We start from the raw sequence: 16,188 nt of genomic DNA on the forward strand, positions 1-16,188 counted from the left end.
GGAGATACTAAATGAATATTTTGCATCAGTATGTACTGTGGAAAAGGATATGGAAGATATAGACTATAGGGAAATAGATGGTGGCATTTTGCAAAATGCCCAGATTACAGAGAAGGAAGTGTTGGATGTCTTGAAATGGTCAAAGGTGGATAACTCCCCAGGACCTGATCGGGTGTACCCAAGAACTCTATGGGAAGCTGAAGAAGTGATTGTGGGCCTCTTGTTGAGATATTTGTATCATCGATAGTCACAGGTGAGGGGCCGGAAAGAAGACGGTAAAGACAAGCCAGGGAATGATAGACCAGTGGACATGACCTCAGTGGTGGGCATGTTGTTGGAGGGAATCTTGAGGGACAGGATGTACATGTATTTGGAAAGGCATGGACTGATTAGGGATAGTCAACATGGCTTTGTGCGTGGGAAATCATGTCTCATAAACTGGATTGAGTTTTTTGAAGAAGTAACAAAGAAGATTGATGAGGGCAGAGCAGTAGATGTGATCTATATGGACTTTAGTAAGGCGTTCGACAAGGTTCCCCATGGGAGACTGATTAGCCAGGTTAGATCTCATGGAATAAAGGGAGAACTAGCTATTTGGATACAGAACTGGCTCAAAGGTAGAAGACAGAGGGTGATGGTGGAGGGTTGTTTTTCAGACTGGAGGCCTGCGACCAGTGGAGTGCCACAAGGATCGGTGCTGGGCCCTCTACTTTTTGTCATTTACATAAATGATTTGGATATGAGCATAAGAGGTACAGTTAGTAAGTTTGCAGATGACACCAAAATTGGAGGTGTAGTGGGCAGCGAAGAGGGTTACCTCAGATTACAACAGGATCTTGACCAGCTGGGCCAATGGGCTGAGAAGTGGCAGATGGAGTTTAATTCAGATAAATGCGAGGTGCTGCATTTTGGGAAAGCAAATCCTAGCAAGAAATATACACTTAAGGGTAAGGTCCTCGGGAGTGTTGCTGAATAAAGAGACCCTGGAGTGCAGGTTGATAGCTCCTTGAAAGTGGAGTCGCAGATAGATAGGATAGTGAAGAAGGCATTTGGCATGCTTTCGTTTATTGGTCAGAGTTTTGAATACAGGAGTTGGGGGGGGTCATGTTGTGGCTGTACAGGACATTGGTTAGGCCACTGTTGGAATATTGCGTGCAATTCTGGTCTCCTTCCTATTGGAAAGATGTTGTGAAACTTGAAAGGATTCAGAAAAGATTTACAAGAATGTTGCCAGGGTTGGAGGATCTGAGCTATAGGGAGAGGCTGAACAGGCTGGGGCTGTTTTCCCTGGAGCGTCGGAGGCTGAGGGGTGACATTATAGAGGCTTACAAAATTATGCGGGGCATGGATGAGATAAATAGGCAAAGTCTTTTTCCTGGGATTCGGGAGTTCAGACCTAGAGGGCATAGGTTTAGGGTGAGAGGGGAAAGATATAAAACAGACCTAAGGGGCAACTTTTTCACGCAGAGGGTGGTACATGTATGGAATGAGCTGCCAGAGGATGTGGTGATGGCTGGTACAAATGCAACATTTAAGAGGCATTTGGATGGGTATGTGAATAGGAAGGATTTGGAGGGAAATGGGCCGGGTGCTGGCAGGTGGGACGAGATTGGGTTGGGATATCTGATCAGTGTGGACAGGTTGGACCAAAGGGTCTGTTTCCATGTTGTACATCTCTATAACTCTATGACTCTATAATTACCCCCAAATCCTTAGTCAGTGCAAGATGAAGAATTTTACACTAACCTTTCAAACCTCCCCATTTTCTGCCTGATCAGATTGCTGATGGTGTTTTCAAAGCTTTGTTTTCTCTTTGTAAAGTCCAGCTGTTTTGATCATCTCTCTGATCACATTCACTCCCAAACAGATCAGCCAGAGACACAGTCAGTGCAGTGACCTAGCCTTCCCTGTGTTTACTGACACAGCCTCATGTCTCAGTTGAAGCCAGTTTACAGACCAGTTGTGATGTCTGAACTCTCTGTGATGTATTCAGTGAGGTCACATTGTTCTGTGAGGTCACACTTTGACCTGTTCAGTTCAAGTGGCCTCACTGCGATCAAACAGGGAGTAAGCCGGGGAGGACCGAAACCCTCACCTTCCTCAGGTTACAATGTGTTCATATTCCAGAATATACAAAGCAGTCCCATACATAAACATTAGGGTGTACGGGTGATGCTCAATGACACGGAGTCAGAGACACACAGATACAGATTGAGACTGCCCAGGAGATGTCTCAGAGCTGACTCTGAGACACACATGATCTGTACAACAGCAGCTGGGGATGAATCATTCTTTGTTCCCTACAGTGTACTGGGCATGCTCAGTGAAGAAACCCAAAATAGTTGACTGATGATGGAGCAGTTTGAAGGGAGATGGAGGGGTGAGGCCAGGGAGGGTATGGGTTGGGACCACTCTATGGAGAGGTGTGGGTTTCACTCCTTGTGTGTCATATTCTCTTGCTTCACTGTCTACATCAGTCTGCAGCCTTGTCCACTGTGGCATTTCAAAATATCATTCATATAATTCCAAATTGTCTTCAGGGTTCACACCTCTACCACTCATTTAGGCTGCGCTTTCCAGCTCTTTCTCTTATCTTACAGCCATTTCATTGTTGTCACTCTACTCCTCCCTCAACTGAAGGGTTCAGTTTCCTTCACTTAAATCTATGCCCCTGTCCTTAATCCCTCCATCCATGGGAAATGTTCTCTTCCTGTATACCCTATGCCATCATAGTTTTATACATCTCAGTCATGTCTCCTCTCCATCGCCTCGGCTTTAATGAAAACAATCCCAGTCTGTCCAAACTCTCTTCAGAACTAAAACTCTCCAAGCCCAGGGAACAGCCTGGTCAATCTCCTCTGTTCCCTCTCCAATGCACTCACATCCCTTCTAGAACGTACAGAACTCTGTCAGCCAATATTTCAAGTGAGTTTGAGAACGGTCATGTCGAACCTTAGACATCACTTGTAGCATCATGGACAGTTCTAGAGTGTTCTGTTCTGGATGAAATTCAATTGGTCAGACTGCTAAGCTTTACACAAAACAGACAATTTTTACATCCCAATTAAAATGCAAACAATGAAAATTGGCACAACTTGAACCTGTTGGAGTACATAACAAAATAATATATTACTTAATTCTACCCATCAACTGTTCCAATACAGCTACATCCTATAAACAGACCCTTAGTAAAGGCAAATTCAGCAAAACAGATTTCCCACACTTACTATCTCCTCCAATCCAAAAGATGGGAACACCAAAACAAACAATCTTACAGCAGAGGGAGAGTTCAAGCTTTTTTTCCTACAGCAGAGAGAGGTGACAGCTGTGACTAACAGCTTCAACACCAAATAATGCACCTTCAGTAACTGAAAGCAGTGCTGAGCCCCTGGATCGGTGAGAGCCGGACTCCACTTCCTCATGCTGCTTTGGTCGTAATTTAAGAAAACCCAAAGTTATTTACTCTGCTTTCCATGGAACATACACCTGGGCACCAGGTTGATAACATCCCTCATCAAGAGAAACAGAACACATCCTCCTTAAAGGGGCAAGGTATCAGTCTGCTCTCCTTGGAGTCAGTGATACCGACACAGTGGGGTCAGCCTTCCTTCTCTGGATCAGTGACACAGACACAGTGGAGTGACACAGCGGGGTCAGTGACACAGTAACTATCAGATGAGAAATGCACAGTCCCATCCCAGCAGTTTCAGCAGAGTGAACCCTGTCTTAGATTAGATTCCCCTACAGTGCGGAAATAGGCCCTTTCGCCCAACCAGTCCACACTGACCCTCCAAAAAGTAACCCACTCAGACCCATTTCCCTCTGACTAATGTACCTAATATTATGGGCACTTTAGCATGGCCAATCCACCTGATCCGCACATCTTTGGACTGTGGGAGGAAACTGGAGCACGCAGAGGAAACCCACGCAGATACAGTGAGAACGTGCGAACTCCACACACACAGTCACCTGAGGCTGGAATCGAACCTGGGCCCTGGTGCTGTGAGGCAGCAGTGCTAATCACTGAGCCACTGTGTGCTGCCCTGGGGCACAAGTTTATCCATCCTTATTAATTTACCACCTTCCAATTTTACTGAAGAGCTCTGATAAATTTGTAAGCAAGTTTCACAGGAACAGGAGGAGGTCATTCAGCCCCTAGATCCTGTTCCAATCCCTCAATAAGATCGGGGTTGATCTGTGGCCTCACTCCATTTGTCTGCCTTGACCCCATACACCGATTAATAAAAATCATTGCTTATGTCAAATATAAATTTAACAATTGTGTTGGTATAGACTACAGATTGAGGTACAGAGTCCCAAACCCCTCCAACTCTTCCCATCTCCAAGTTCGCTTTCTTTCCTCGGTTCCCGGGCATCCTCCTGCATCTGGAGCTTGTCCCAGTAGCAAAATAAAACGGTGTGGTCCCCGCCATCGCGGTGGTCAACCACCCCTCTTCCTTCACCAGCATCAGCACCCCACTGTCAGATAATATCCTCCCGTGTAAATAAAAACCCTTGGAGCTAGGTGAGGGAAGTGGGGGGGGGAGCGAGGGTGGAATATAAAATAAAATTGGTAACAGTCACCCGGCCCCGCTTAACAGCAAGATGTCTCACTGTGGGGAGGGGACCAGGCTCAATCCTCTCCCCCTCAGCCCCCAATGTCCACCATCATTACCTTGGGAACAGGGACTTTACTGACACAGTCCGCTCTCCCTCCATCCCCCAATAACCACCATTGTTACCTATATTCATGGGAATGGCCAGGTATAACCACCATCATTACCTTCAGGAACAGGACTTTACTGACACAGTCCACTCTCCCTCCATTCCCCAATGTCCACCATCAACCTTAGCTCAGTTACACATCAAATGTGCCAGTCTGTTCTGTAGGATCTGTACTTGTAATGATGTTGGTCACAGGTAAAGGGCATTCATTTGCCAGCAGGTAGTTTTGAGTATTACCTAAAATCGAATGGCATTCAGCATGTAGTGACAGGGGTATCTATTATCTGATTGTCTGGTGGAAAGAACAGTCCAAATATTGAGGGCAAAGTTAAGGAAACAGCTGACAACGTCGCTGGATACCAAACTGTCCCACTTTCTCATTGATTATAGAAACACCGCTCACACAACTGCAGTGACAACTCCACTAGATTTGCTGATGCGAAGAAGACTTCAAGGTAAATTTGATCTTTTTGGATGCTGTGGGGAGAGTGAAACGCCATCAGGAAGGCCAATGCTGGCCACAAAACCCCTCTTTGTGGGTGAGGCAGTTTACTTCATGGGACAAAATGTGCTGTTGAAACTGTGGGAATGGCCCCGAATAGGTACAGGATATGTTCAAACTGAGGACAGGTCGCAAGATGTACAATGCTTAGGTCACACAAGAGGTCCTGAACAATTGTGAGGATCACATGATTGCTGCAACCTCAGGACGTGGTCAGGAGCAAAACATACCCAGCTCCACACAACATTCAGCAAGGCTGTCCGAACCTGTCCTTCACCCAGTGTGGAAGAATCCTCTGAGGGTGAGATGGACATGGCAGATGTTACAGCACTGGCACCATTGCCACCTACAAAAGAAGATAATTTCTTTCTGAGACGCAAGAGGAAGGCCACAGTCCAGCACGTGGCGGCAGATTGCAGCGCGGAGTCCGAGGAAGTGGACCGAGTGGGAAAGTGACTCAAGAGATGGTGCAAGAAAGAGGAATTAGATGGGGACGGAATTGATGATTGGAACGCAGTCAGCAAGTGAACCTCATTGAATATAATTTTCCAGGTTGAGGCTGTTCACCTCAGCCTATCAGAGAGATCTGACTGACAGATTCGAGGAGCAGTCTCTATGAAGGCTAGGTCAGTGTCGCGTAGTTTGCACGTGGAAAATTTTGGAGTGCATGCCACAGCATATTACATGCACTGAGTTTAGGAATACTTAAGCCTTGGTTGACACAGAGGAGGCGGTCCTTCAGCTGAAGAACAAGGCTGCAGTTGCAAATGGTAGTCCCCCTCAAGCATTGAACTGCAGAGGCACTATGCTTCCAGTGCAGCTGAATATCCTTGTCTGCCTTCTCTGGAAGGAGGAGAGCATCCCAGAAGAGCTGCCATATACCAAAGTCAGGAAAATTTTCAAACAATGGAACGTGTCAAACTGTGGTACGTACAGAAGAGTGTCCCTGATGTTGACCCCTGGACAATTCATCACCAAGGTCCTTTTCAACTGTCTCCTCCTTATGGCTGATGAACTATGTACAGAGTTTGAGTGTGACCTTCAGCCGCAGAGATGCATATTATGCATGTTTTTCACGATTGTAAATGGCCTACTTGTGTCTTACAAAGGCCTTTGGTACCATCAATCAGAAAGCACTTGGGCAGCATTCTTCACTGCTTTTGATGCAGCATGAACTTTGTCAACCGTCCGTCACCTGATCCACAGCAAGATGCAAATCATCGTAATAACAAACGGCCTCAACACCTGTCCATTCCCTCTTTTACCTGGCGTCGAGCATGGCTGTGTCATCACCACAATACTTCTCTGAATCTATCTTGCTACAGGACCTCACCACTGATGAGGTGCCCACTGTTAGGCCAAGGGGGCTTGTATTGAAGTCCTGCCATGTCGCTGTCCCAGAAACTCTTGATGGGGGTCAGTGTGAGTGGTAATTTATTTTCAGTTGAAATGAGCATTTGTCTTTTCTCTGGATTTCAAACCATTGTTGTTCCTTTCCAGAAGTGTTCAATCATGACAGAGCAGAGAGGATTTATTCACCTAGTTAAATGCTGGAGATCACAGCGGGTCAGAGAGAGCAAGCTAAGGTTTTGCATTGAGATGACGCCGCATCTGAGCTGTTCATTTGTTGTTTGTTTTCTTTGACTGCCTTGAGTTTATTTTTATTTTGGCACTGTCTGGAACAAGTCCATGAGTGGTTGGTGGGCACTGAGTCCAGGAGTGCCAATGTTTGATTGTTTATTTCCTTCTGTCTTTCCCTGGAAGAACAGAATAGAGAAACAAAAACAGTCTTTTTTGCTTTACAAATTGAAAACGGCATTTGTTTCTGTTTTGGAAGAGCAGAGTGTATGTCCTGGTACTATGCCTATTCGGGGAGTGTCTGTTGGGTGTTGTTTTTCAGACGGGAGGATTGTGACAAATATAGGAATTGGTGGTATGTCCATGCCATTTGTCATTTCTGTAAATAATTTGGATGAGAATATACGGTGCATGGTTTGTGAGGAGTGGCCAGTCGAGTATAATCTTGATACATGCCAAACGTTGCATTTTGGTCCACTTTTGGTAGGGCCTGTGGAGTGTTGTCAAATAGTGAGGCCTAGGAGTTGACAGAACCTCTACAGTGCCATTTGAAGCAACAGGCCCAACAGTATCAGTCCCATTTCCCTTACGTGCAAAAGTAGAGGCACGAATCAAGAGCCTGGAAAGCTAAGCAATGACCAAACCACTACAATGTTCCCTACTTGCAGCTCAATTCTAATCCATTATGAGTCACTTTGCCGATGTGGACATTTTAAAGAATTGATGAGCTAGCTTTTGAAGCCAGGTATGTCACTCATCCATCACATTGAGGCCATATCTGCAAAACTGCAGGTGCCCTGTCCTTTATGAAGCTGGATATGGACAATATGAACTTGGTATTGTGCTTCAATGAGGATTCCCATAAATATGCTGCAATCAGTACCCATAAAGGGTGTAACTAGTGTACTTGACAGCCTTTCTTTGGGATATCATCAGCCGGTAAATCGTTCTAGTGAGTGGCAGAGAACAGTTTACAAGATCTACCCATGGTACCTATCTATCTGAAGATTTGCTAATCACTGGTAAGATCAATAAATATTATTTAATGTTTGAACAAGACCTTAGGAAGGAAAACAAATGTGTTCCAAGGCAGCCCAAGTGACCTTCCTGGGCTACAGAGTGGACAAGAGTGGCTTCCACACATTGAAAGATAAAGCAAGGGCAACCAAGGTTCCCTTGGCACCCATGTCTGCATCGGAGCTTCCGTCTTTCCTTGGGTTGTTGAATTATTATGGAAAATTCTGTCATCACCTGGCCTCCATTTGGCAGCTAGGATGTGATATTCAGAAAGGGCCAGCATTGCAAGTAATCATATCGCCAAGAAGAACTCTTATGAGAATTGAAAAAGCATCTATCCGTGTTTAATGTTTTGACACAGAGTGATCTCCAGTGAGATGTGGCACTGACATGGGAAGCCTCATCATTTGGTATCCTGTTACTGCTGGCTAACCGACAGAGAGAATCACCTCATATTATGTGCATCCCAGAGTTTGGCTGACGCCGAATGAAAATGCGTCCAGACGGAGATGGAATGTTTGTCAGTAACCTTTGTGTGACAAAGTTCAACCAATATGTTTTTGATGTAGAAATGGACCACAAAACCCTGCTAGAGCTTCCTGAAGAAGGCAGGGCTATCCCACTTGCAGATTCAGGTTAAATTCAGAAGTGAGCTCTTCTTCTGAGTGCATGGATTTACAAATTGGAACACCATACCTGCAGTCACCTGGTTACTGCCCGAAGTCACCATGGTGCGTTCCACCAAAGGAAGAGTCCATTTTGGTTTTAAACTTTCTGCTTCCCTTCTAGTCATTTCTGACAATATCACACAGTAGATATAAGAATTTCCCGTCCTTGCTTAGCAAAAACCGCTGGTGGTGTTCAAAACGAAAGGGTCATCACAAGCAGGATGGAATTCTTTCTGGAGCTGGCAAGGGCAGATGACCATTGACGGTGGCAGACTAATATGGGGAGCAAACGTGTTTGTCACAAGCAAAGGTCATGATCAGGTAACAGTTAAATGCTACTAGGCTCATCCTATTATTTCTAAAGTGAAGACGTTGGCAATACATTATGTTTCGTGGCCAGAATTGGATGCCGATGCAGCCATGTTGTTTGGGCAGTATCCACAATGCCAAGAAGGACAGAAATTGTCACCAGCAGTGCACTATATTCATGGCTCTGCTAGGTCTAACCTTAGCTCAGTTACGCATCGAATGTGCCAGTCCGTTTTGTGGGATCTGTACATGTAATGATGTTGATCACAGATAAAGTGCATTCATTTGCCAGCAGGTAGTTTTGAGTATTACTTAAAATCAAATGACATTCGGCATGTAGTGACCCATGCATGTGTTGTCCTATTGTATGGCGGAAAGAACAGTCCAAATATTGAGGGCAAAGTTAAGAAAACAGCTGACAACTTCACTGGATACCAAACTGTCCCACTTTCTCTTTGATTGTAGAAAGGTAACCATTTTCTGAGTTGCAAGAGGTGCATCGCCATCCCTCACCAGGTCTGAAACGATGTGTAGGTCATCTTAATGACAAACAGCTTGAATACTGACCCATTCTGCCTCTGAACCCGTGTCGAGCGGGGCTATGTCATTACAACAAAATCGCTCTGAATCTACCTCACTGCAGGACCTCACCGCAGATAAGCTGCCAATTTTAGGCCAAGGGGGCTTGTATTGAAGTCCTGCAATGTCACTATCCCAGAAACCCTTGATGGGGATCAGTGTGAGCGGTCAGTTATTTAAGGTTGAAATGAACAGGAATCCTTCTTCTGGATTTTTAACCATTCCCAGATTCCTTTCTCAGGAGTGTTCAATGTCAACAAAGCAGAGCCGATTTTTTAAAAAAAATATCATTGAAATGAATAAATGCTGGAGATCACAGTGGGTCAGACATAATCCATGAGAGAGAGCAAACTAAGATTTTGTGACGAGAAGACCCCGCATCCGAGTTGTTCTTTTGTTGTTTGTTTTATTTGATCGCCTTGACTTTATTTTTATTTTGGTGCTGTATGGCCCATGCCCACGAGTGGTTGGTTGGCACAGCGAGAGCCAATTTTTGGTTGTTTATTTCCTTCTGTCTTTCCCTAGAGGAGCAGTGTCTTTTTTTTTGTTTTACAAAGTGAAAGCAGCTTTTGTTTCTGTTTTGGAAGAGCAGAGTGTATGTGCTGGTACGATGTGTATTTGGACAGAATCTGTTGCACATAATGGGTGTTGTTTTTCAGACTGGAGGCTTGTGATAAATACAGGAATCGGTGATGTGTCCAATGCCGTTTGTCATATATGTGAAGGATTTGCATGAGAATATAGGGTGCACGGTTTGTGAGAAGTGGCAGGTAGAGTATAATTTTGATACATGCAAAATGTTGCATTTTGGTAAGAAGAAGAAGCCAAGGCTACTTTTGGAACGGCCTGTGGAGTGTTGTCGAACAGAGAGTCCTAGGAGTTGACAGAACCTCTACAGTGCAGAAGTGGGCCATTTGGCACGACAGGCGCACACTATCAGTCCCATTTCCCTAACGTGCAAAAGTAGAGCCACAAATCAAGAGCTTGGAAAGCTAAGCGATGATCAAACCACTGCAGTGTACCCTATGTGCAGGGCAATTTGATCCCATTATGTGTCAATTTGCCCATGTGGAGGTTTTAAAGAATCAATGAGTGAATTTTTGAAGCCAGGAATATAACCAATATAACCAATCCAACACATTGAGGACTTGTCTGGAAAACCACAGATGCCCTGTCCTTTACTAGCTGAATATGAGCCATCCTTCAGTGAGGATTCCCATAAATATGCTACAGTTGATACCCATAAGGGGTGTAACCACTGTTCTTGAATGCCTTTGTTTTGGGATATCATTCCAGTGAATTGTTCCAGTGAATGGTGGAGAACAGTTTACAAGATCTACCCATGGTCCCTATTTATCTGAATATTTGCTAATCACTGGGAAGTTCAATAAAGATCATTTAATGTTTATCCAAGACTTTAGGAGGAAAACAAATGTATTCCAAGGCACCCCAAGTGACATAATTAAGCTACAACATGGACAAGTGGGTAGCACACACTGAAAGATAAGCAAGAGCAACCAAGGGGTCATCAGCTCCCACGTCTGCATCGGAGCTTCTAGTCTTTCCTTGGGTTGGTGAAATATGACAGAAAATTGTGTAATTACCTGGCCTCCATTTTGGCAGCTGAGATTTGGTATTCAGAAAGGGCCAACTTTGCAAATACTCACGTCACCAAGAAGAACCCTTACAAGAATTGAAAAAGCAGCTATCATCATTTAATGTCTTGGCACAGAATGATCTCCAGTGAGATGTGCCGCTGCCGTGCGAAGCCTCACCATATGGTATCCGGTTACTGCTGCTCACTGACAGAGAGGACTGCCTGATAGTATGTGCTTCCCAGAGTTTGTCTGAAACTGAATGGGTCAGCTTTGCAAATAGTCACATTGCCCAGAAGTAGCCTTTTGGGAATTGAACAAGCAGCTCTCGTCATTTAATGTTTCAGCACAGAATAATCCCCAGTGAGCTGTGGTGCTGACATGCAAAGCTTCCACATATGGTATCAAGTTCCTGTCCACTCCAGTGAATCTCATTGAATATAATTTCTCAAGATGTGCCTGGTAACCTGATCCAGTCAGGGAGTCCTGTCTGGCAGGTGTGTCAGGGGTTCTGCTCTCTTGAGGAGCCATCTTTATGAAAGCTAGGTCAGAATCATGTACTGTGCACATGGAAATTCTTTGAATTGCATCCCACAGCAAATTATACTCAAGGAGATCAGCAATACCTAATCTTGGATGAAATAGATAAGTCTGTCCTCCAACTTAAGAAACAGGCTGCAGGTTCAAATGGCATTCCCACTGAGGCATTGAAGTGTAGAGGTACTGAGATCCCAATGTAGCTGCATGCCCTTGTCTGCCTTATCTGGAAGGAGGAGAGCTTCCCAGAAGAGCTCCAAGATGCTGAAGTTGTAAGTATTCTATGAAAAGATGAACATGTCAGACTGTGGTAACTACAGAGGAATATCCCTGATGTCAATCATTGGAAATGTATTACCAAAGTCCTTTTCAACTTTCTCCTCCCCGTGACTGAGGAAGTCCTTTCAGGATCTCAGTGTGGCTTTCAGCCAGAGAGTGATCCATTGAACATGATTTTCACTGCTGTATATGGCCCTCTGGGAACGTTAAAAAGGCCTTTAACATCATCAATCCGGAAGTATTTCTAGAGCGTTCTTCTTTGCTTTACTTGTACCATGATCAGCCTGCTCCACAATGATATGTAATTCATCAAAATGACAAACAGCCTCAACACCTACCCATTCACCCTCTCAAACGGTGTCGAACAGGGCTATGTCATCACTGCAACACTTCCGAATCTACCTCACTGTCAGACTTCATTGCCGGCAAGCTGCCCACTTTTGATCCAAGGGGGCTTTAATTGTAGTCCTGAACCATTGCTGTCCCAGATGTTTTTGGTAGGGATCGTTGTGAGTGATATGTTATTTTTAGTTGAAATGTACAGGTATGCTTTCTCTGAATTTAAACCATAATTGTTCATATCCCAGGAGTTTTCAATTGCAACAGAGCAGAGATTTCTTTTATTGAAAATAGCATTTAGTTGTTTAGTTTTTTATTTGGTTGAAAGGAACAAATGCTGGAGATCACAGCAGGTCAGAGAGTATCCACGAGAGAGGGCAGCTAGTATTTCAAGACCAAATGAGTCCTCATCAGAGCTGTTTGTGTGTTGTCTAATTTGCTTGAGTATATATTTATTTTGGCCCCCAGTAGCTCCTGCTCACAAGTGGTCGGTGGGGCAGGGAAAGCCAGTTTGAGCCTGTTAAACAAAAAAGACACAATTGCTCTGGGGAAAGCTAGAAAGAAGTAAGCAAAGTGAAAGCAGTTTAATTTCAGTTTTGAATGAGTGCACCATTTTTCCTGGTGATGTGTCTGATTCAGGAATGTCTGATGCAGGCAGTATCAGGACATCTTGGTTTTATTTTTCCATTTACATCTTTGGTTTTAAAAGAGTGGAGGCCTGTGACAAATGCAGGGACTGGTACTGGGTGTAATGCCAGTTTTCATTTCTGTCATGGATTGGAATGTGAATGTGAATGTGAATGTTAAATGGCATCAGGAACTTCAATGCTGGCCACAAAACTCCATTTTGCTCTTGAGGCACTTTACTACATTGGACAAAATGTGCTGTTTAAACCATTGGAATGGCATGCATGGGGAAAAGGCATGGTCGAAGTAAAGGACATGACGTCGGAGAAGTGTTCCTGAACAATTGTGAGGATCACATGATAGCTGTAACCCGCAAGTGACCAAGAGCACGGCATAACTAGCTCCTCAGATGGCAAGGATGTCCACACCTGTGGGTTCTCCTCATTCTCCCAGTGTAGAAGAAACCTCAAGGCAGGTGTGACAGCCTTGATGCCATTACGAACTGCAGAAGAAGATAAATTTCTGCTGGTTGACAGTCCAGCACATGGTGTCAGTAACCAAGCCAGAATCTGAGGAAGTTGACCTAGTGGGAAAATGGTTATGGCTGGTCACCTTGTCCAATTAGGGAGTCCTGATTGGCAGATATGTCAGGGGTCCTGCTCACTCGATGGGCCGTCTCTATTGAAAGCCAGGTCAGTGCTGAGCATGTGGAAATTCTTGAATTGCATCCAGCGGCATATTACACTCAGGGAATTCAGTTATCGCCTAGCCTTGGTGAAAAGGCAGACCTCCAGCTCAAGAACAAGGCTGCAGGTGCAAATGGTATTCCCCCTGAAGCATTGAAGTGTGGAGGCACTGAGCTCCCAGTATAGCTGAATGTCTTTGTGTGCCCTATCTAAAAGGTGGAGAGCATCCCGGGAGGGCTCCCACATGCCAAAGTTAGCATTGTCAACAAAGGGAACATGTCAAACTGTGGTAACTGCAAGGTAAAATCCCTGATGTCGACCATTGGAAAACTCATCGCCAAGGTCCTTTTCAAATGGCTCCTCCCTACGGTTGAGGAACTCCTTCCAGAGTCTCAGTGTGGCTTTGGCCCCAGAAAGTTACAATGGACATGGTTTTCACTGATGTCTTGGACCCTCATGGACCTTACAAAGGCCTTTGACACAATCAATTGAGAAGCATTTGTGAAGTGTTCTTCTCTAATTTAGTTGCAACATGAAGTTAGTCGTGGTCTTTGGCCTGATCCGCAACAAAGTGTAAATCATTATAATGGCAAACAGGGTCAACACCTGCCCATTTCCCCCTCTGAACCAGTATCGAGCAGGGCCAAGTCATCATCTGAACACTGTTCTGAATCTGTGTTGCTGCAGATCTCAATGCCTACAAGCTGACAACTTTTGCCCCAATAGGACTTTAATTGTAGCCCTGCATTGTTGCTGTCCCAGAAGCTCTTGATGGGGATCAGTGTGAGCTGTTAGTTACGTACAACTGTACTTCCTCTTGATTTTATGCATCATTGTTCCTTTCCATGGAGTGTTCAATCATGACAGCGCAGAGAGGATTCATTTATTCAGTTGAAAAGAACAAATGCTGGAGGTCACAACAGGCCAGACAGCATCCATGAGAGAGAGAGCAAGCTAAGACTTTGAGTCTAGCTGACTCCTCATCAGAGCTGTTCATTTATCGTTTGTTTTCTTATATTTGCTTGAGTTTATTTTTATTTTGGCCCCCTTTGGCCACTACCTAAAACTGGTTATTGCAGACATTGTCAAGGGTGATTCTGGATTAGTGGTGCTGGAAGAGCACAGCAGTTCAGGCAGCATCCAAAGTGCAGCGAAATTGACGTTTCGGGCAAAAGCCCTTCATCAGGACTAAAGGCAGTGAGCTTGAAGTGTGGAGAGAAGGGTGAGCCAATGTTTGTGTATATATTTTTATTTTGCCGTTCCCCAGAGTCATAGTGTCTTCATTTTTGGTTGATACACTGATAGTTGCTTTAATTCTTGTTTTGAAATAGCAGAGTTTAAAAAAATCACCAAGTTCATCCAAATGTTTGTTTGGAAATTCTATATTTTGGAACACTGCTGGTAGTTCTTCTAAATGAAGATGATGAGTGATTTTTAACTTTGTCGATCCCACTCCAACACTGGGCCCCACCTAGTCTTGAAAGAGCAGAGTGTTTCACCCGGTGCTGTGCCTGTCTTGGGATTATCTGATGCAGGAAATGTAAGGTGTTCTTGGTTTCTTTCCTTTTACATCTTTGGTTTTAGAAGAATGGAGGATTGTTGATCAAACTGGAGACCTGTGATGAATAAAAGAATTGGTGCTGGGTCCATTGCCATTTGTCATTCATGTAAATGGATTAGTATTGAGAATATAGGAAACATAAGTTGCATGTATGAAACGAGCTGCCAAAGAATGTGGTGGAGGCTGGACAACTCCAATATTTAAAAGGCATCTGGATGGAAATACGAATAGCAAGAGTTTTGATGGATATGAGCCAAGTGCTGGCGAATGGGACTGGATAAATTTAGAATATGTGGTTGGCATATTGAGTTGGACTGAAGAGTCTGTTTGCATATTATACATCTCTGCAACTCTATGCTTAGTGATTTTGCAGATGTCACCAAGCTTGCCGTATAATGGACAGTGAAGTAGGTGATCAAAGATTCCAAATGTATCCTGATCAAGTGGGCCAATGGCTGAGGAGTGGCAGATGGAGTTTAGTTTTGATAAATGTGACATGTTCCATTTTGCTTAGATGGACAAAGCAAGACTTTCACAGTTAATGGTAAGGCCTCTGGAGAATTGCCAAAGAGAAACCTAAGGTTTGGTAGAACCTCTAAAATGCGGAAGCCGGCCATTTGGCCTGTCGAGTCCACATGACCAGTACCACTTGATGTGCGTGCAAATGTAGAGGCAGCATTCATGAGGCTGGAAAGTGAAGCAATATTAAAACCACTATATTTACTGTATCCACTGTAATGGTCGTCGCCATTGTGGGTCAGTTTGCCTTTGTGGAGATTTTGATGAAACAGTGATCTGTATTTTGAAGCCAGATAAATAACCGATCCACCACATTGAGGACTTACATGCAAAACTTTATAGGCTTTGTCCTTCATGAAGCTGGATATGAGCCGTGCAAACCTGCCATTGTGATTTGATGAAGATTCCCATAAATATGCTACAATTACCAATATCCGATACTGCTTTTTGTGTTGGGATATCATCAGCCTGTGAAATTGTCCAGTGAACAATGGAGAACATTTCACAAAGTGTACCCCAGGATGAATGATGTACAAATAACCGGGAAGAGGATTTTGAGAGATTGTGCACAGCAATTAAATGGTTCTCCAGGGTCTTAGAAGGAAAAATGTGTATTCCAAGGCATTCCAAGTGACCTCCTTGAGCTATAGCATCATCAAGACCAGGT

This window comes from Hemiscyllium ocellatum (genome assembly GCF_020745735.1).
Source record: "Hemiscyllium ocellatum isolate sHemOce1 chromosome 15 unlocalized genomic scaffold, sHemOce1.pat.X.cur. SUPER_15_unloc_3, whole genome shotgun sequence".
Lineage (NCBI taxonomy): Eukaryota > Metazoa > Chordata > Chondrichthyes > Orectolobiformes > Hemiscylliidae > Hemiscyllium > Hemiscyllium ocellatum.